We start from the raw sequence: 22,361 nt of genomic DNA, 5'->3' as shown, positions 1-22,361 counted from the left end.
GGCAGGATTAGGCTTTCTAAAATATACACATGCCCACATCATATACTCACACATTGCCCTATATATGCATGCATTCATATATAAACATGCATGTCCACCTCTATCTTCATATATGTGAACATCCATGTATTTATTAAAAATGTGTATGTGTGCATGCATGTGTGCATGTGTGTATGCGTGCATTTATATATAACTAAGGTGTGTACATACTCATGTATGTGTATATGCATGCATATATAAAAACATAGATGTGCATGTGTGTATCTTCATGTATGTTTGCATGCATGCATGCATTATATATAACTGTGTGAATTCACATATGTGTGTGCTCATACACGTAAGTATAACTATGTATGTGTGTGTATGAATATTTTTTCACTGTTATTGTCATCACCCCTTCTCCCTGGAGGCAGCTGAAGCCCAGAGTGTAGATTTCACTGGGCTATATGTGCAGGGCCAATGGATTTAGCAGAAATACATTCCTAAAGAAAGTGAGGACAACTGAGCTGAAAAGAGATGTGTGTTAATATACTGAGGACAGGAGAGGGTGGACCTGGATGCTGCTGGAAGCAGGGCAAGACCATAAGTTATGAGAGGAAACCTGCAAGTTCAGAGGTTCTACCTCCAAGTCACAGTAGAGTTGGTGGAGAGTGGGTAGAGAGAAGTGAAAGAAGAGGCCAGGCAAGCTACAGGATGGGATTTCAGTGTTCTCTTAGCAGCAAAGCTTAGCCTTATTCTGATCAGTTCAGTTGGCTGACTCCTATCGACCTCACAAGTCTATTAAAGCTTAGATGTCTCATATTCCAGGTCTCCCTTACTCTTTCTCCTATGGAGTTTCCTTCCCACCACAGAACTCCCTTAAAATCTGCATTCACTCCACTGGTAGCAAGGATGATGTTGTTCTTTAATTGTCTCCTTTGCAGACTTTGAGTTTCAGGAGTACAAGGATTATGGTCTGTTTCCGGCTGAGTGTCAGCAGGTGTTCAGTAGGGGGAGTGGTGGTGGTGATGGTACTGATGCTGCTGCTGATGATAAAATGTCTGAACACAATCTTCCTCTAACCTTTGAACCTCATCTTCTATTATCTCCCCTTCTCTCTACAATAACCTCCTTGTGATTGCTCAGACACATGAGGTACCCTACAGCTCAGGACTTCTTACCTACACTTAGAACATTCTCATTCCCTAACCTCTTTCAAGTCTTAGTTCAAATGTTGCTTTCTCAGTGAAGCCTTCCCCAACCACCTTACACACAATTATAACCATCTCTCCCCAATGGTGTCCCTCCTTTGCTTTCCTCCATAGCCTTCACCAACCTCATGCACAAACATACCCACGTTTTACCTATTTTGTCATCTCCTCTCCTCTGGAATATGAACTCCTTGAGGGTAGAGACTTTTATCTGTGTGTCCGCGCCTGTATCACTAGGGCCTAAACAGTGCCTGGCATAGAGGAGGTACTCAGTAAATATTCTCTGAATGAATGAATTCAAGTGGTGATGCATAATTATTACCGTAAATAGAAACAGTGATGGCAGGAAGAATAGGGATGTGCCAGTTTGGAAGGCTGATGCGGATTTCTGTAGGAGAGAGGCTAACCTTGAGGCCCCCGTGGGAGCTGACCTTTGGGTCCCTAACTTGAGTGCAAGGTGATCCTGCAAATACTCTTCCCTTAACCAGGATCAAGCCTGCTTCTGTCAACAATGCCCCAGACCAAGCATCCTGGCGTCGACTTACTGTCCCATTCTTTGTAATACACTCCTTTTTATTCTGAAAGAAAATGTAGTAATGTATTTTATCAGCCCTAAACATGTGTCTTGCATTCAGAAAGAACAGCATTTTTCTTTTTCCCAACAGTCATCTGTGGTGTTAAACTGCACATAATTAAATTAAAAGCATCCGTGAACTCTCTGAAATACAATGCTTTGAAGAAACCTCGAATTATTGTAATTAAAGCTGTTGAGACCTCACAGTATAATGGTGATCAACAAATAGTACCAGTGAAATGATATTCTACTATTAGGGACACTGCTCTTCACAGGGGAGATCCGCATATGAGAGCCAGGATTGGAAAAGGAGAGAGACTGCGAATGGAATAGCATTTGAAAGGGGGGAATTTTGGTGCAGAATTTCAGCTCATCACTATTCCCACCTGATTTCTATTTGAGATTGGTGGGCTTTAATGGGAGCAGCTTGTTTTTGAAAATGGAAAGAATGCCTAACATTTATCAAACACTTACCAAGTTCCAGGCATTGACACATACTAGCTTGTTTAATCCTCACAACAACCCTCAGAAATATGTGCCATTATTGCCTCCATTGTGCAGGTGAGAAAACTGAGGCACAGAGCAAAAGACAAGTAAATTGTCATTGGTTCTGCAGCCAGTAAGAGAAGGAGCTGTGATGAGGATGCTCACAATCTGTCCCCAGCGTCTCTGACCCTCACCCAACTCTACTCCCAAGTTCTTACTGCATTGCTGCCCTTGTACCGTGCAGAGCTGTTTGCTAACCATGCAATGTCTCAAAGTACGCCACTGTGCACAAAGGGGTACTTGCAGCTAAGCCTCGGGCATAAAGGACAAGAAAATAAATGAATGAGACATTTCTTACATGTGCTCCCTGGGCCTGGCACTTTGGCATATCCAATCTTGCACTGGGGCTCAGTGAGGGTGGGAATCATGCTTACTTTATGCAGTTAACCTAGTATTTGAATAGGCACTCAGGTATGTGTTGAATGGATGGGTCTCTACAATGGTCCTACAAGGTAGGCAAGGTTTTCCCTACTGCACAGATAATAAATTGACTCTCCGAGAGGACAAGAGACTTGTTCAAGGTCCCATAGTCAATTAGAGAAGAGCTGATATTTGAAACCAAGATAGATTGAACTTTAAGATCTATGTTTTCCAAAATGACTGGGGTGGCAGAGGTCACAGGGAGGAACAACATCAGGCAATCTAACCTCAAAAAGTTTTGTTTCGGTTTGCTTCAGCGGTGAAGACTTAGAAATCTGGGGTTCACAGTGTCCGTGGTGATGGAAAGAGACATGTAAAGGCTGGCCCTGGTTGTCTGGGATCGGCATGGCCAAAGCAGCAAGGTTAGTGGCCACAGGCAGCCTCCAGGAAGCTGCTGCCTTTTCGAAGCCTTTCATCTTAACCCCAGGTATCTTAGCATGCTATCTACAGAGAAGCACTTAAAAAGAGCCCGCCAGCTAATACCATTACTGAGCCCTTTGATGCATAGAAGAGTCCACATCAGTCAATAAGTTTTAGTATCTGAGGCTTGAGAGGCTTGCAACCCCAGCTGGATGCAGGGGTCAAAAGCAAGGCTTGGAAAACTCAGAGAAACTGTAGCTCTAATCCCAGGAAGAGGGACATTGTGGCTCTGAAGCCCCAAACCCATCTTCACCACAGATCCCTTCCCCAAGGACAGCACCCTTATTTTTCAACCACACAGAGCCCTTAAATCCAATCTTTCCTGCCCAGATAATGCCCCTCCCAATCCCAATTTCAAATCCCACTCAGGAGACATTTGCAAAACAGCTCAATTTCCAACTCACTTCAGCACCCATTCACCTGCACATTCTACAGGTGTATGAAGCCCTTCAGAACTCAATGCCCCCAAGCCAGCAACAGGTGCTTCTAAGACAAAGGGACCTACATCCTCTCTGAAGACCTGCTTGAGTCTGCATTCCACCAGTACGACCTGGAGCAAACTGCTCTGCCTTCTAGAGCCACTGAAGGACTCCTCTTTAAGACAGGGGGCAATACACAAGTACCATTAAAGGCAGTTGCATCACTCATTCAATCATCTGTTCATTCATTCCACTCTCTGCTATAAAAAGTGAATACTTCCCCCTAAGTTTTGAAGTATATCTCCTCCTACCTGCTCAGGAACTATCATTAATCCCTTCTCTCCTATATATTGTCACCCCTGTCTCAAATGGATCCTTCTTATAGGCAAGTCTCTCCTACTACAGGGAGGGAGGGAAGGAGGGGGAGGGAGGGAGGGAGGAAAGAAGGAAGGAAGGAAGGAAGGAAGGAAGGAAGGAAGGAAGGAAGGAAGGAAGGAAGGAAGGAAGGAAGGGAGGGAGGGAGGGAGGGAGGGAGAGGGAGGGAGAGAAGGAGAGAATAAAGAACTTATTCGCTCTATATCTACCTTCAGCTATTTCACTATCTGTCTCCTTAGCAGCTAAAATTCTTAAAAGATGTGTCACCATTTCCTCTCCTCTCAAATGGCTTTCACCTCCATCACTCCATCACACAGCTCCCATAAGATGAACACCCTCTGTTATCACTAGATCCAACAAAGAACTTTCAGTCTTTTTTTTCAACCTTCTGTTTACTTGTCTCCTGGCTCCTTACTGAAGCGCCATCTCCTCTTGTCTTCCCCGCCATCTCACTGGGCTTCCCCCATCTCTGTAGCTGGTCTTCCTTATTCTCATTCATGGGCTTGTCTGCTTCTGCTAGCCGCTGAACTTGAAATCCTTAAGGTTAACTGCTTGCCACTCTTCTCACTCAGTCCATTTCCTCAGGGCAATTTCAAATAGAATGGAAGCTCTAATTACTGTAAATATCCTAACGACCTCCTAGTATTTATCTACTGCCCTGGCCTCTCCTGCGGACTTTGGGATCCAGCAAGGTAACTCTGCAGGAAATGGGAAAGTAGTTATTCTCTTTGAGTATGATTGCCTCCAAGTGGGGCCATCTCACCAGTTCCTAAAGGCAATCTGTTTGCAAGATGATTGTTAAGAGATAAATAAGGTAGGAGATGCAGTGTGAAAGCAGTTACTGGAAGGGTGGCACGTTTCTATGTAGCTTGCTTCTCCACCAAGGAACAACTTCCCTCTACTCTGTTCTCACCCCAAGACTGATGGTAGAACCTACATGTGCTTCTATTCCAGATATTTATAACCCATGGTCTATTTAGTGTTTCATGGGGACACTTGAGAGGCACCTCCAACTCAACACATCCCAAACCAAACTCAGGGTCATCTTCCCTAAACCTGGCCCTTTCTGACATCCCCTTCTCAGTAAATCCAATAGTATAAGCCAGAACGCTAGGAGTCACTCTCGACACCTCCTGCACTTCTATGTCAATACATCCCTAATTTTTGTAGACTTTTTCTGTTAACCATCTCTACTTCATTACAAATCTCTCTGCCTCCGCAGTTGAGTACAAGACACCGTGACTGCTCATTTGGAATAATGTGACAGCCTCCTAACTGGTCTCCTTGCTCCCCCTTTTTCTCGTTTTCTAGACACTGTAGTTCAGGGGTTCTTTAGATGGGAAAAATTTGTCTTTATTTGCATTAATCTCTAGCATTTCCTTTAAGTATGGATGTAGGCAACAAATCCCAGTAATATGAGCAGTAACTCTGACTTTGTCATCAATTATAGAAAGAAATATTATATCACATTATAGTTGCTGCTGATATTCCAAAATATAATTTATACTCATCACTACTTCAAAATGATGATAGTTATTAAACCTGAGATGAAACCCTGTTATTTAAGGTATTAATAAAGTTTATATATACACTTCTTTATTAGTGTCTTAAATAACCGGATTTCATCACAGGTTTAACACATACTTATATGTATATGTATAATACATATATGTATTACATAATGTATATGTGATGGTAAATGTTTTAATAACTGGCTCTTGGTTGTGGGGGGGGTGTCCTGATTTTTAATGTTTGCCAGTTTTCATGGTGTAAATACTCCCATCATGACCACATTTAAGCTACCGACATGCTATCACTGAACATGGAGCTGGAAAGAAATGTACACGGTAAGCTTTGACAAGCTGGTGGGAGTGAGCTGGCTCTGGCACCCTGCTACATAGATGTTATCTACCACAGATAAGTTTCTTTAATACTTTGAAAAATGTATCAAACTATTATAGTATACATATGATACAGTATAAGCAGAATCTGTCATAATCCTAAGTATCTGAATCTCTGCATCTAAATACAACATTGTGAGATGGGGTCCACAGGCTTCACCAGACTGACAGAAGGGTCCTTGGCACAAAACAATTAAGAACACTTGTGACTCTCAGAATAATAGTTGCAAAGAGAAATCTAATTAAGACTGTCAGCCCCATGTCCAGATGCTGGCACCCCCAGACACACACACACACAAACACACGCACACTGAATCCTGTTAACAGCTTCCCACTGCTCTTAGGATAAAGCCCAAATCCTTCAGATGACCTACAAGGCTGTGCAAGGCCAAGCACATCTCACCTCCTCTCTCTCCTGCCTCTTGCTTTTCATACCCACGGCCCACAACTGACTGAAGGGTAGATTTATAAACGTCAGTCTGTGCATCTCTCCTGGACACCCTCAGCCCCTACCAACGCCACCCGTTACTTGGGAATCTTCTCTGCTGACCCTATGACACACCTCAGGAGCTGGGAATCAGATCCCAAAGTCTCAGAGTTGCAGGCTAATGCCACAGCCTGGATGGCCATGCTATCATACCACCATAAAAAGGCACCTTTGTCCCAGTGGGCACCTCTCTCACCAGGCCACAGTGGAACTTTTTAATGGGTCCCTCTAACACTCTGAGATCCTCTGAATACAGGATTGTTGAGGACATAAAGTTCCCAAGGATTAGAGGAAACTTTCCAATGCTTTCCCCAGAGCTGTGTTATCTTCGTTGCTGACAGGATACCCTCATTATTCCTCCCATTTGGCAGAAATTTGTTTCTTCCCAACTTTAGCAAAGAAAAAGGACAGGTTTTGCCTAATGAGCTGCTGTCCTAGGCTCTCAATCTTCTATATCTCTGTTTATTGCAGGTTATTCTTTTGTTAAACTGTGTGTGTTACTGTGTACACAAAGAGTTGTCTCTGGATAATGTTTCATTTAAAGAGGAAAAAAATAGGCACCATGTCCTCAGCTTGAAGTGGAAAAGGTTTCCTCTTTCAATCAATGACAAAGGGCTGTCAGCAACTAAGTAATTCGTAATCACTGTTGGCAAACTTGAGACCATGCCGAGACACGGGGCCATGGCAGGCTTCCTCCTTGAGGGATGCTGTCCTTAGTGGATGGGCTTATGGAGAATGAACTGAGGTGTCTTAAAAGCAAGTCTATGTATCAGCTAATCAAAACCCTGTCCCTTTTTTTCTTGACAGGCACCTTATGTGTATCTTGAGAAAGCCGTAAATTGCGCTAATCCACTTCTTTCACTGATGTCCAGAAGGAATTATCTTTGTTAACGGCCTGGTAAATCAGGAGACTTGTTAGTGAAACTGCTCAGAAAATGGATCTTGAAAATGAAAGCTATAATATTTGTCAGATTTCCAAATTCCCTCTTGGGAACGAAGATGGCAACTGTAACATATTTTCTAAATTCCATTCCTTTAATACATTTATGTTGCTTGAGATATGGGATGCTAAGGAAGACATGCACATAAATTAGAGTAAAAACATAAAACTAAATCCACATATAGATATTATGGCTGCAAATTCAGACCTGATTTCAGGGTCAGTATTCTGACAGATCTCAGTGTCATCACTTACAAGCTTCAAAGATTTGCTCAGCCCCCTTTATGACAACCAGGCTAATTGCTAATGAGAGTGTGATCTTACGCCCCCTCCTCTCCAGGATATCCAAGTCAAGTGACCCCACTGCATCCTCTTCATGAAGAAACTCACTGGCTTTCTGCACAGCACAGGACAGGGCTCAATTTCTCTCCCACCATTTACTAGAAACACTTTCTGGAGGAAAAGAACTCAAGAGGTGCTCAAACTCACTCATGTACTTGAAAAAAAAACTATCATAATGCTTTGGCAAATGTCTAAAGTTTGATGATGTCAAGTACTGGTGATGGTGTGAGGAAACGTACACTTTCATACAATGCCAGGGGGGTAGTGGCAGGTGATTGGGCACACCCCTTTGGAAGGGGAATTTGTCAGGATCTTAAAAAATACATATACATACACGGATATATAAGTTATATACATACAGTACACACATACATACATATGCACATATTCACGTATATATGTATATACTTTTTCACATCTACCTAGAAAAACACTTTTACATGTGCACATGGGAACAGGTACCCTTGAATCCACATGCTCACTATAGGATCATTTTTAACAGTGAAAACCAATAGGGAAAAGACTAAATGAAGTAATTTATGGTAGACCGTGAACATGATATAGCAATTAAAATGAATGGGGTATTTCCGCAGGTATTAACACAGAAAGGCGGCTAAAGTACATTTCAGAGTAAAATGGTAATGATGTCAACATCTTAGAATAAGGAGAAGGGACAGATTCGCGGTATAGGAGAAGTCTTATTTGTGATTATTTAATTTTTTATTTGCCCTCTGGCTTAAAATCTCAGTTGTGCCATTCACTTACTCGGTGAGTTCTATGCCTCAATATTCTCATCTATGAAGTGGGGACAAATGTCTGTGCCTAACCTGTGCCTGGCACACAGCAGGTGCTCACCAAGCACTAGAAGCTTTTCCCTTCTCACCTTTCCAACATCATTCAATAAATAAATAAATAAATATTTTAATATACTCAAGGATGGAGAAAGAACCTTCTTTCTGGTGGCTTTTCTCATGCTCCTATAATATTGCCTTTTCAATTTGCGTCCATAAGCTCTCCTTACCCCCCCTTTCCTGTCAATCCCTTTTATTTCATCTTTGGCTTGTCTGCTATAAGGATTCAGTTCTGACAGCATTTTGGGAAAGCGTAAGCTATTCAGTGACAATTTTTAACTAAGTGTCTTCACAAAATCAAATGTTATTATATCTGTAATTCCCCAGCAAGTAGACAGAGTAATATCAAAGGCTGTTAGATCTTGCTTAACAGAAATATAGGGAGATGGAGATACTAGAAAATGATCTCCATTATTTCAAAGAGGAAGAAAGTAAATCATTTCATGCATGCAATAATTCAGCGATTCTAAAAAATTAGAAAAAACAGAGAAAAAGAAGGAGGTTTGGAGTTACCCCCGTCTCACTTCATTTCGCAAATGAGGAAACACATGCAAAAATGTCACAGATCCCTCCAAGGTCATGGAGCTAGTTAGCTGGAGACCAGGGTAAGACCCTGGGATTTTTGGCTAGACTCTGTCCTCTCCTCCCCAATTTGTCCCTTGCCTAGAGCTCAGTAAGATATGCGTTCAAGAGATACTGTAATTGGGGAATAGTCTGTCTCCAGTTAATAAGTTGACCCTGGATGATAAGCAATTCCCTTTGATCATTTTAAGGGAAAACGAAAACACTGTTTGAAAATAACCTGAGATACAGTTGAGAATGATGTCTTAAGTTCAGGAGAGCCTAAATAGAATTTGTTAAAATCCTGAAGAAACAATGCTATGGATCTAGTCGCGTTTACTTACCCTTCAACAGTTTTCCTCTACATACAAAATACTTCATTATGGCTTTGGAGGGATAAGATCTTGAGCTTAATTGTTCCTTTTACCCTTTATAAGAAACAGAAGAGTCCGCCTGCCGATGCAGGGGACACGGGTTCGTGACCCGGTCTGGGAAGATCCCACATGCCGCGGAGCGGCTGGGCCCGTGAGCCATGGCCGCTGAGCCTGCGCGTCCGGAGCCTGTGCTCCGCAACGGGAGAGGCCACAACAGTGAGAGGCCCGCATACCACAAAAAAAAAAAAAGAGAAAAGAAACAGAGAGTATCCTTTCTCTTCTAGCAAAACATAAAGCCTTTAGCTTGAGCGTTATACTTGAACCCACGAGGAGGGATCTCCAAGATACCAGGTCAATGGTTTCATCTTCCAGGGACTCTTAGCACCAAAATCAAGGCATGATGTCATTTTTACCTAGATGGTTTTGCTCTTCTATTTCTTCTTTGAAGTTAAGTGTTATCTCCCACTCATCCACTTCAGCTGGGAATCCCGGGCTCTTGATCCCTGCCCTTGCCCTCAGAATCCTCCACTTCTCTCACTCTGCCCTTCGCAGGTACCAGGGAGAGCCCTATCAGTCATGCTGTCCAAACTGCTAAAGTGAACGATCTTCCGTCTTCAACCAACAAATATCAGAAAACTTCAACTCTTCTTTGTCTTCTGGGCAAAAAATTGAAAGTGGCCATTTGTTCCAAAGGATTAAACAAATAAAAGCAATTATAGCAGGTTATTTAACAATCTGGCCAATTGCTGCATTTTTACATGGCATTTGGAACACTGGCCATGTGGATAAATCTGGCATGTCTGCTGTCAGTATAAGCAATTAAAGTCTTCCGTTAAAAAAAAAAAAAAGCATGGTCTCTAATGAGAGAGCTTTTATTTGGAAACTAGAAGTTACTTATCATTTGGTCTGAAAACTTTATCAGTCTTGCTCTCTCAAAGACAGCTACTTCCTCTCCTACTTCTAGTTGTCTTGGTTTTCACCCTCCTGATGATTGCTACACCCACATCAGGAAGACCCCACTGGAATATGCTAGAAGATATTATTCTCTGCAAATTTATTACCCACATGCTATGTTCCTCAGTTATATGTTGTCCTTATTTACTACGTCAGAATGCAAGCAAAGCCTTTTGCCTCTGTGGACCTAAAATTTCCCACTGGAGAAACAGCATATTCCACTCATCTTAGTTCCACGTGAGTTCCAAGACCAACATGCAAACAAACTCTCCAGATCTCCCTGCATAGAACTCAACTCTACTCAAGAAAAACAAACAAACAAACAAAACCCAACATTCCAATCAAGCAGGCTGAAAGTTGGGCAGGAATTAAATGAGATCTTCCCCCAGATCTTCTCTGCTCATTACCTCACTTCCCATCATTAATTCCCTCAGGAAAGGGATATTGTTGCTAAAAAGCAGAGAGAGATCAAGAATAAACAAGTTTAAAGTTTTAAACATCTAAGTTGTTTTTGTTGTTGTAAGAGCTTAAGTTTTTATATTTCAAATCCTAAATCTAAAAGGAATCTGGGTATATATTTTGACTTCAATAGATGTGGAAGAAAGGCTTATGATCCAGGGTACACCCACCTATTGTCCAGATAAAAATCCCCTGGGTTGGAAGGAGAAGGAGAAATATAGATATGGTAGAAGGGACGACGGCATGTCTTCTCTCTGAGCTGCGTTTCCAAGCCCAGGTCAGGATGGGAGCAACAGAATGGTCCCCACATGCTTTGGGAAGGGACTGAAAGAGCGAAGAGAGAGCTAGAAGATTTACATCACCCTTAAGCTTGGAAGGAGAAGACCGAAGACCAGACAGGTGTACCAACATCTCAGTGGATGCCAGGGTGCCTCCACCCATCAGGCACTGTGGCAGCATATAAGCTCAATAGAAATCAGACAGAAACCTGGGGATTTACGGAGATGATGAATGGACTTCGCTTAAGTTTCTACCAACTGGTAGAAAGGGTGATCAAACTAGAAGTGTATGTAAAGTTTTAGAAGACAAAGACGGCTGTTTATTTGCACCCCAGGGTTTGTAGACAGGAGATCAGTACCTTCTCGACACACCCTCATGTCTGTCTGGTACAGTAAAGCACCTCCACATCACACTGAAAAGCCTTGCGTTTAAGACAGAACTTAGACATTCCCAGGACCTCCGCCAACAAAAGCACCATTAGAAAACAGCCTATTTGAAAAGTTCCAAATCAGACTCTCACTCAGTCCTCAAATCATGTTTTTATGAAATCATTTTTGACTTTGACTCTAGTTCACAGAATGATATTCCACTTGTCATACTCATATTCGGGCATCTCTCATTGCAGTCTCCAACTATATGCCACCGGCTCTGGTTCCAGCTCATGCAGGCCTCCTGAACTACATTTTGTTATCCTGCCCAAACATACTCTTCTGGCATTTTGCTAAATTTTAGCCTCATACATCGGTTTCTCTACAGACAGCTTGAACCAGCCATGCCACTCTGCATAGCTGAGATAAGCCAAGGATTGGATTTGGACAGCTAGAGTATTTAATCATCAAATGAGCAGAAAGGCCAGAAAACACACAAATTTCCAGTTACTTTGGTCTTGAGGGTCAACAATCAACTTTATAATCTAATCACCTCTCTCTTCTTTGCATGGCCCTTCTTGGGTTGCACGACCAATCTCCTGATCAAGGGCTATCATATCTTGGTCCTAATAGAGGGAAGAATCCATGGAAGTGGTGGCTGAGTGAGGATAGAGGTTCCCCAAAAAGACAGACACAGTGAAAGTGGAAAACAAGTCCACACTCTCTTCTGTGATAACAAACTCTTGGGAATCTTAATGATGCTGCATGCTTTATGTTGGTGGTTTTCCTTTAAGCCTCTGGATAAGGAAAGATGGATAGGGTGAGAGTACCAACCTTAGACATATTCTAAGTAAACAACCATGAGTAATTCTGCTTAAAATAGAAGTGAAAATATGGATTTAGGTAAGGTGGGGAAAAAACCAAATTTGAGGAACTGGTGCACATTCTTTGACAACCTTAGACTGTTTTCTTTCCCTGAATGTCTTAATATATCTTCCAATTTAGATACAGCTTTTTAACCCTAAACTGTGCTGACGGGTCATCAATTCGTAGCTTTTTCCTCTCCATTGGGTACCTAATCTGGGGAACAGCGTTTAGTTATATAGCTTTAGCACTTATAATGTACCCTGGAGAGCAGGAGTAGGGAGGATCCAATCAAATATTGAGTATCTACCATGAGCTATGTCCTGGGCTGGGTGTTTCATATATATCCTGTCCCCAATCCACATGGTGACTCTATGTGGCATATATTAAATCCACCATTTTTCCTGTGGGGAAACTGAGAAAGAGGTGTATATAGTACAAACAGTACCCAATATGAATCCCAAGTGTTTTTTTTCCTCTCCTTTTTATCCTATACCACACCTAAAAGGCTTAAATTGATTGCAGGAGCATATGACTTGTTTTCTTAATTTCCATGTTGAAAAATGATGAGAAATTCACATTCTCTCTATATGTTGGCATGAAAAAAATTTTTTGAGTCTGAGATGCTCAGAGATCCCAAATAAACATTGCGGTTTGAGTCCTGGGTGCTTCATATTCAGTAACTGGGGAAGAGAGTACCCTGCCTCTTCCTGAATTTTAAGATTCAGAGGAGGTCCGACGAACAAGGATGAATGGGTATGCATTTTTCAGAAAACAAATAATAGTTGACCTTCAAGGATAAAGGAGAATTATTCAAAACTGAGGTCAACTTAAATCTTTGAACTCTAAGTCTCCGTGGTGCTATCCCAGCACCAGGGACCACATCTCTGACAAGAAGAGGGTAGCTGAGCTGAGAGTGATCTAGACCTACCCAAGATCATTGAGAGGAACTGGCCCACAAGCAGAAAAGCAAACACTTCAGTACAATCTCTGCCTTTTGATAAAGCTGGGGGTGCTTGTGCTGTCTGAACTCCACAGCCGGCAGTGTTTCTGCCTTAGAACAGCGCACTGGAGGGAAAAAACAAAACCAAAAAACCCAGGGATCAGTGACTCCATCCTTGGGATCCAAATGGATGTTGTGGAGTCTCTGAAACTGCACAGGGTCTTCAATGGGGTTTTTCAAAGTGAGGAGGATGGCAAAGGGTAAGTGCACATCTAAGAAAGATGGGGGCAGAGTCTTCTGTGCTTGCTGGGAAACACACGGAACTCTGTTCTCTGGCAGCTTCCAGAACACTTCTCAGACAGGCAAAAGAGGGGGCTAGGCATGCTGCCTGAACATTTTGGTAAGGGTGGCTGTGCACTTCTCCCAGGTCACTCAAAGTTAAATCTGTATCCACCTAGTCATAGTACCTCTGTCCTCATGCACTCTTTTTTTTTACTTTTCTCCCCAGCTTTATTGAGGTATAATTGATAAATAAAAATCGTACATATTTAGGATGAATAATATGATGGTTTAATATATGTATACATTGTAAAATGATTACCAAAATCAAGTTAATACACCAATTACCTCACATGTGAGGTAAAAACACTGAATATCGATTCTCTAGCCACCTTAAAATGTACAGTCTAATATTGTTAACTATAGTCATTGTGCTGTAGAATAGATTCCCCAGAAATTACTCATCTTAAAACTAAGACTTTGTACTCTTTGACCAACATGTCCCCATTTCCTCCATCCCTATTCCCTGGAAACCACCCCTCTATTCTCTGTTTCTATGAGTTCAACCTTTTTAGATTCCATTAAAAAAATGGAATCATGCAGGATTTGTCTTTCTGTGACTGGATTATTTCACTTTAGCATAACGTCCTCCATCTTCATCCATGTGGTCACAAGTGGAAGGATTTCCTTATTTTTTATAGCTGAATAATATTCCGTTCGTGTGTGTGTATACATATTTTCTTAATCCATTCATCCATCAACAGATCCTCTGTCCTCAGTGTGCACTTGCCTAACGTTCATTTCTTGTATCCAAGGTATGTGACAGGGAGAAGAAAGGTGCAGCCAGAGAGAGAGGATGGGAAAAGGGAGATGAAGCCACAGAGTGAAAATCCTTGTTTCCATTATTGTACTACACCTAAGGACCTATCAATCCCTGAGAGTACCATGAAAATAAAAGAGCCACTGAATCTCTCAACAGATCCCTGTGCCCCTTTTCTTAGCAAATTTTGGAATGGATATCCTCCCCCTGTTTTGCCTCTGCCACTAGGAGTAGAAAAGAGCACTCAGGAAAGCTGTGGAAGCCACCAGCTTCATCAGGGTCAACTCCTAGTTACCTGCAATGCTGGGTGTATCGCCACACCTATAATACTCTGGTGCACCAGGAGGTAATGCCCCTGGAAGCAGCTCTCAACCAACAAGAGGAAGTGGGTAGATAGATTCCCCAGCTTCCTTGCTCTGTGGGTGGTACAGTTCTAGGGTGTCTCTACACAGACTCCCAGAGGTCTTCAATAGGACTGAGCCCTACCCACCCATGATGGTTACATGACCATCTGCACACAACTTATTGCCTTCCTTTTATTCTCTGTACCTCTCCCTGCTCCCTTAGTGGAGTTTCCTGTAACTTCACAAATAAATTATTTGCACTGAATCCTTTTGTCAGGATCTGCTTTGGGGAACAGAACCTAAGATGCAGGGGGTTGATATGAATGTAGATAACAAAATTTAAAACTGCCCTCTCCCTTGCCCCCATCTACACTTCTATAGAGTCAACATTTCAAGAACTGTTAAACAATTATGGGTTAAAAAAATAATAAAATTACTAGAAATCATTGTATATTCTGTGTATGGGTTAAACACTTTCCTTGATTACTGATCTCAGAACATCATGCTATCTCCTCTTTTTGCCTTGAATCAACACCCTGGACTCAACAGTCAAGTATTGTTGACTCAATAATCAAAAGTAGTAACCTCGTCGTTCTCAACACTGACTGACCATCAAGACTTCACGTCTGCAGTCAAGGGCTTGAATCTGCTATTTTCTGGCTTCATAGGAATTCAGGGGGCAGAGAGGTTCCTGAGTTTTTGCACCAGGTTAGAAGTTCCTGGAGATAGGGTGGATTATACAGGGTTTTTCCCCAAAGCATCTGAATCTATAAGAGCTAGAGATCTCTTGAGGAGCATCAAGCCAGGTTAGATGAGCCCACAAAAGGGACAATCATTCATGAACACAGTAGCCAGGTTAATTGGAAATAGGCTAAAAGTATGTTGGGAGATGGGATGGGTTAAAAGATTCAGGAGGAAACCTGTGTGTAACTCTTCGGTGTAACTCATTTTAAGTCACTGTAGGGGAGTCTGAGAGTTTAGGAAGCCAAGCATTATTGGACACTTTGTTTCTTACAAAAGACCCAACATACTCTAGTTTCTCAAGAACTAGAAACAAGAACTCCTAAGAAAGCAAATGTAAAAATTTTAACCACTGATCTTAATCTACTCCATAAGGGTCACAAACATGTAACTTCATGCTGCTTTTGAGTTTCAAGACTTCCTATTCCATTTTTTACCCCTGTTTAGTGGTGCAAAATGTACCAAACTGGAGTTAAAAGGAAGAAAAAGAGAATAAGATACTTGAAAATCCACATGCCCAAATAACTGAATACTGACTACAAATGAGTAAAATAACCAAACTTAGCATGACTCTGAAATCCCAGAACAAATTTTAATAAGTACAGGATCAGTATTCCTTGGAGCTTTAGGTGAATCCTATTCTTTTTTCTTGTATATAATGAGGTGTGCAGCTGCTGAGTGGCATGGCCAAGCACAAGCAGTAAGCAGATATATGGCCCAAATCATGTATCTCTAGCCAGACCCCATTATTTAGGATAATTGTCTGAAATCAGTGGTTCTTAACCTTTCTGGGTCATGAGGCCTCTTGTTAGTGTGATGACATCTTTTGAAACATGTACACACGTGCAGCACTTTGCACACACTTGAACATTGATGGGCCTCCTGAAGTCCATCCCTTATCTGTTCTGTGGATCTCAAGTTAAGAACTCTGATTTATGTTTTGAGGATCATTTGGGGATCTCTTCACTGAAGGGAAGAGTTTTAGAAGTGAAGAGCCACCATTTTGTCTCAAGTTGGCTGAGAAACCCATTTAACTAGGTCCTGATACAAGAGAATCATAGTTTTAAAGGAGCCTGAGCCCACTGAATGAGATCCAACTTATTCATTCAGTAGTGAAGGGCTTTCAGTAAAGTTATCTAAGATATTCATTAAAAAATAGTGAAGGGCTTTTGGTATAAGCTCAAATTTAATTAACCCAAAATAAATAAATGAAATGCGAGATTTAGACAAGCAAACTTTATCTTATTGACAAGACAGACAGACAAATATGTAATAGTTAATGATCAACCAAGCAGTCTGCCCATCTTTTTATCACAATGGCACCAATCATATCCACTAAAACAAAGGGCAATTTCATTTGTGTGCAGCAGGCAGGTCCTCAGTAAACATCTGCTTAGAAACGAGATGCTCTTTGCCTGCAACAGCACGTCATGATAATGCAGCAGTTTCACTGTTCCTATTTAGGAGCCAATAAATAGTCCAATTCTGGGACTTCCCTGGTGGGCCAGTGGGTAAGACTCAGCGCTCCCCAATACAGGGGGCCTGGGTTCGATCCCTGGTCGGGGAACTAGATCCTGCATGCATGTCACAACTCAGAAGTCTGCATGCCACAACCAAAATGATCCTGCATGCTGCAGCGAAGATCCCGTGTGCCACAACTAAGACCCGGCGCAGCCAAAATAAATAAATAGATATTGGGGGGGGAGTCCAATTCTGACAGCTACACGCCTGGTAGTGAGTCGCCATAAAGCCAAAATCCATAGCATGAAGAAATAGAGACATATAATGGGAATGAAAAATCCACATTCCATTTGGAAAATCATATTCAGCAGCCACCACGCATTTTTTTCCCCAAAAAGCACAAAAACAATCTTTTTCTATTTGAAAAATGTCTCTATTAATTATGGAAACATAAAATCCCACACTGCATCAGAGACAGAATGTGGGAAAATGAACTGAACTGACTTTTCCTCAGAAGGACTGATGGAAATAAATGGGTCCAAATGAATTAATACTAAACAAGAGTTATCCATTTATTTTTCCTTTATTACAAGGTGGGATTAGCAATTTTGGAAAAAAAGGCTAAAGTGATGTGTTTACCCTGATAGCATTCCCTTAATGAGAGCTGCTTCTAGAAGCTAATGAGCTTTCATAGCAAACAGCTGGGTACGTCTAGATAGTAGGGTTAAAAGCCCATCTTATGGTAAATTACTCTAGACTCTAATCTGGCAAGAGTAAATGATTTGTGGTCCAAGTGGGGATTTGGTGCCAAGCTCCTAGTTTGGGCTGTATACAATATTTCAAGACCAACTTTCATTTAGTATCAATTTACAAATGAATTATGTGTAAGCAACTGAATCATACAAACAAAAAAACATGTATTAGACTTTTCTTTGATCACCATCTAGCTTTATTCACCTAGTGCTTTTCAAGATACTGAAAAGAACTGGGATGCGGGGGAGGAGGGAATTATTGACTTCTCTTTTATCTCCATGTTTATCTACTGTTCTCTGAGTGGAATTGCTGGGTTTGAACAATTCTAAGAGGTGTGAAAGTGAGTGGTTAAGGGGGGGACTCTGGTGGCAGACTGCCTGGGTTGGAATCCCACCTCTGCCAAGTTCTAAATAACTCAGCTTCCTTGGGCAAATTATTTCACCTCTCTGGGCCTCAGTTTCTTCATCTGCAAAATGAGACTCAAAACTGTGCTCACCTCAATATTAAATAGGAAGATCCATTTAAGCACTTAGCACAGTTCCCAGCACATGGTTCCCCAGTAAGTGTTAGTTATGCTGCTGCTGCTGCTGCTGCTGCTTTGAATTATGAAGAGGACCAGAAGGATACAGAGGGAGAAAAGGATAAATAAGAAGGGGAAGGGCTTCCCTGGTGGCGCAGTGGTTGAGAGTCAGCCTGCCGATGCAGGGGACACAGGTTCGTGCCCCGGTCCGGGAAGATCCCACATGCCGCAGAGCGGCTGGGCCCGTGAGCCATGGCCGCTGAGCCTGCGCGTCCGGAGCCTGTGCTCCGCAACAGGAGAGGCCACAGCAGTGAGAGGCCCGTGTACCGCAAAAAAAAAAAAAAAAAAAAAAAGAAGAAGGGGAAAAATGATATTTCCTGAGCATGTCTCTGCTGGAAACTGTACCTAATGCACTCAAATATGCAGATTTAAAGAATGCAACAAAAAAAATAGACACTAGCAAAAACTACTGAATGATATGCACACCCTTCCTGTAGTCTAAACTACAGCAACACAACACGTGGGAGCTGCAAGACGTTGAGAGTGAAGCCACAACCCTCAGACATACAGCAACGAAAGACTCTGGTCTTTACAAGTGACCAGAGTAAATAAAGCCATTTTAAGCGCTCAGTCAACCAGTGTCCTCGTTCATTTGTTTATATCTTCTTTACAAACATCAGATTTAAACCAGTTACCCAAAAGAAAAGAGGTTCAGTCAGCCTGTTTCCTTGTCTAATGGCCAACTTTTCTCCTCCAACAGTAGACCACAGTTAAGATTGAAAAGAAAAAAACCCCAAAAAACAGCACATCTGCAAACACTGAAATACAATGTGTAAGCTACTATATATGCAGCTCTGAGACTCTGGCTGATCTTGGAACTTTTTCTGACTCCCAGGCGACATCTTCTGCTATTCCTCCAAATCTCAAATGGGGAGCACCAGTAGGGGATGAGAGGGAGGAAGAAGAGTGACTTTGGGGGATGTATTTCTCTGCCCACACTTTCATAAATAGCCCTTTCATTAAGCTTTCTTCCAATGGCCCAGTTGGAGCTGACCATGGTCTCCCTGCCAGGACCTGGCAATCATCCTAATGGGGCAAAGACCTCCACTCTAGCTGGGGTATGCGTATTCCAGTACGGCGCAACTCCCAAACCAACCACTGACCTTCTGCCATAGGCCAGTCTGCGGCACTTATGTACAGTAACTACCTGGAATCTGTGGACACTTGTGCTTGTAACCCCTGTCCTGGAGTGGGGAACTGACTTCTAAAAGCAGTGCTGAGTAATTCAGACATTATCCAGCCCACATTAGAAAAGCTGACCTGCATTTATAGCTCACCCCACTATTATCCCTTCAGCCTCACACGTCAATTCCATTTGAAATGATGGTTGGAGAGTAATAACTAGAAATATAATCACATCATCACATTTCAAGACACCCTGCATTGAATGCAGAGCTACAAATTTAAGAAACAGTCCAGGGGAAAAAAGAAAAGCTTTCATCTGGTGCATGAATATTTTAGGTACTGTGGAAAGAGCTTTGAAATCAGACAGACCTGAGTTCTAATATTAGCTTACTGGTTGTGCGACCCCTACTCAAATGCTTAATCGCCTTGATGTTCTTGTGTTTTCCAGATTTGTAACATGGCGACGATAACATTCACATTAAATGAAATGGTATTACAAGAATAACCTGGCATCCAGTGGACAGTCAATGAATGCCAGCCTCTTCTCCTTCATGGTTCCAGATCAAGACATTGAGTCTGCATTTGATTTTACTCCTACTTTAGCCATCAGAGAAAGTTTTCTCAACTCAGAGCTACCTGAGGGAGAAAGTGTCTGATTACTTCACCGAGGCTCACTGATATCTTAAATCTGGACCTATGATGATGAGCACTGTATGCACATGAGCTTTGCTCTCGATAAAGCAAGCACAAACCAGCCATAAGAACACCCTTCTCAGAAGCCTATAGTCTCTCTCTGTTTTGTTAAACATCAGATCTAAAGAAATCCTACCACAGGGTAAAACACACACACACACACACATGTACACGCACACACACACAGCCCTACAGGGGCTCTTGAAAATCTTATCATTATTCACTGGATTCTCACCCAAACGACAGATATACTTTGTAAATTAAATTACGATATGAACTTCAATCTAAATAATATTGTTTTTCCTAAAAAGGTAAATAATTAACAGCATCTCTTTGGTTGAGGTAGAGGAGGTCTCTTTGTTTTCTAGTAAAAAGTCAGCCTGTATATGGGATGGTGATAGGTTTTATGTCTTGAGCTAATTCAGATCCACTGAAGTGATGTGATAAGTCTTCTGAGGTCTTGAGGAGTGCAGTCATGGATTACTAATGTCTGCTCTTGAAATGTGTAAGGGACTGACGTTAGCACGAGTGTCACCTATTTGCTACCTTTGATCCAGGGCTCTGGCAGGCAACATATTATGGTAATGTCCTTTCTGTGGCTATTGCTGTCCTGGCTCTAAACTTATTCTTGAACTGCCTCTTGGGCTCACAAATGAGCACAGTTGAGTTGTGGATCATACGAGGCCCCAAAAGCTGGCTTCTACCAAATCATGCTTGTAACACACCGTAAATGGCAAACCCGATGTAACGGCAACTGAAAAATCATCATTCTTTCCCACAGTGAAAGAGAAATTTATAGAAATAGCTATCAAGAAACATCACAATATAAAAACTGGAGCCTTATCTCATCTGGATGGCTCAATTTTGAGGTCAAAATGTGAAACAATGAGAAGTTGCTCCTGCCAAGCACATAGTCAAGGATGAATCAGATCAATGTTCACTGTGCCAGGCTCATTTGGAGGAAGAAAAAGATGACAGGATCCCTGCTCTCAATGGGCATTTGGTCCAGTTGGAAATGGCAAACTCCCATAGGTGATGTGAGCAGGGCTGACATTCAGCCAATATGCACAGACACAGCCATTGTAGAAACACTGCAATACTTCTGTGCCCCTCGGGAAAAGCTGCTGCTCTGAGACCCCTGAGTTCCCCTGCCCTAATGCACCAGCCTTCCTTTGGGAACCCCCAGGACCTCCTTATAATTCAGCAATTAAAGGCTTAATGCTTGTCACAGCAGGGAAGCTCCAGGAACCCTCTGTGGTCACTAGGGTCACTGTCCATTCTGATTGAACCAGGTAAGTATTTTGAATATCACACTTGGGCTCAAGTGTGGAATACCTGTAAGCCAAAATATCACAAATTTATATTAACAGTCAAAAGCATGAACTGAAATGATAATTCCTGCGAAGAATACACATGGAAAAATGCACCTTTAGAATGTAAGTATGTAAATTCCATGAGATTGGGGACCATGTCTGTCCTCCCCTCTTAAATCATAGCTCCTAGAGGGCTGCTTGGCCCAAAGTAGGGACTCAGTATCTGGTTGTTCAGTAAAATAATGAATGACATTGGGTTATTTAGGGATTGTGCCCTGGGGAGGTGTTGAAGGGGCTTCTACAATGAAGAGATGAACAGGAATTAGAGAGAGGATTCTAGGTTAAGACTTGGTACCTCCAGGTACCCATGCACTCCCTCTACGCATCCATAGGGCACAGTCTAGGGTTTTAGCTAGTAAGAGAACTGAGCTCACCTGCCTTTGCTACTTATGAGCTCTGTTACCTTGGGCCAGTCATTCCACCTTACAGAACTTTTGTTTTCTGTTTGTAAAATGCCTCTCAGGGATTAAGTAATAATCTTTATTAGATATAATCAATGTATGTAAGGAACCTGACACAGAGGAAGCAGTCACAAGGCTGTAAGCTCCAAGAGGGCAATAGGTTTGTCTATGTGGTTCACTGAGTTGCATCTCAGGGCCCAGAAGCATTCTTGAAAAACAGACACAATAAATGTTTGTTCAATGAAAAAATAACCCATATAAATGAATGGTGACAAATTTTCTTCATTGTGTTAAGTGAATAGGAACACAATCTGTTTGGATGCCCTCAAAGTCTATAAGAGATGGAGACTAGGATCCAAGATGGAACCTGGCAAAGAGGGGTCAATTCATGACCACAGCTGTTGTTTTCCTCCTGGTGGGCAGCTGAAGTGGGAATCAGCAGCCCGGAGGTAGACCTTGGTGAGGAATGGGTCAGTAGTGTGGTGGTTAAGCGTAAAGGGTTTACAGATACCCTGCTTGGGTGA

General features: G+C 42.1%; 1 protein-coding gene across 1 annotated transcript in view; it reads right to left on the bottom strand.

Moving 5' to 3' along the window:
* CDH13 (cadherin 13) overlaps nt 1–22,361 on the bottom strand; it is a 1,033,853-nt gene that overhangs the window by 849,379 nt on the left and 162,113 nt on the right. The gene's annotated exons all lie outside the window — the stretch shown is intronic.

This window comes from Globicephala melas, chromosome 19 (assembly GCF_963455315.2).
Source record: "Globicephala melas chromosome 19, mGloMel1.2, whole genome shotgun sequence".
Lineage (NCBI taxonomy): Eukaryota > Metazoa > Chordata > Mammalia > Artiodactyla > Delphinidae > Globicephala > Globicephala melas.
This window is presented reverse-complemented; position numbering and strand designations above follow the sequence as displayed.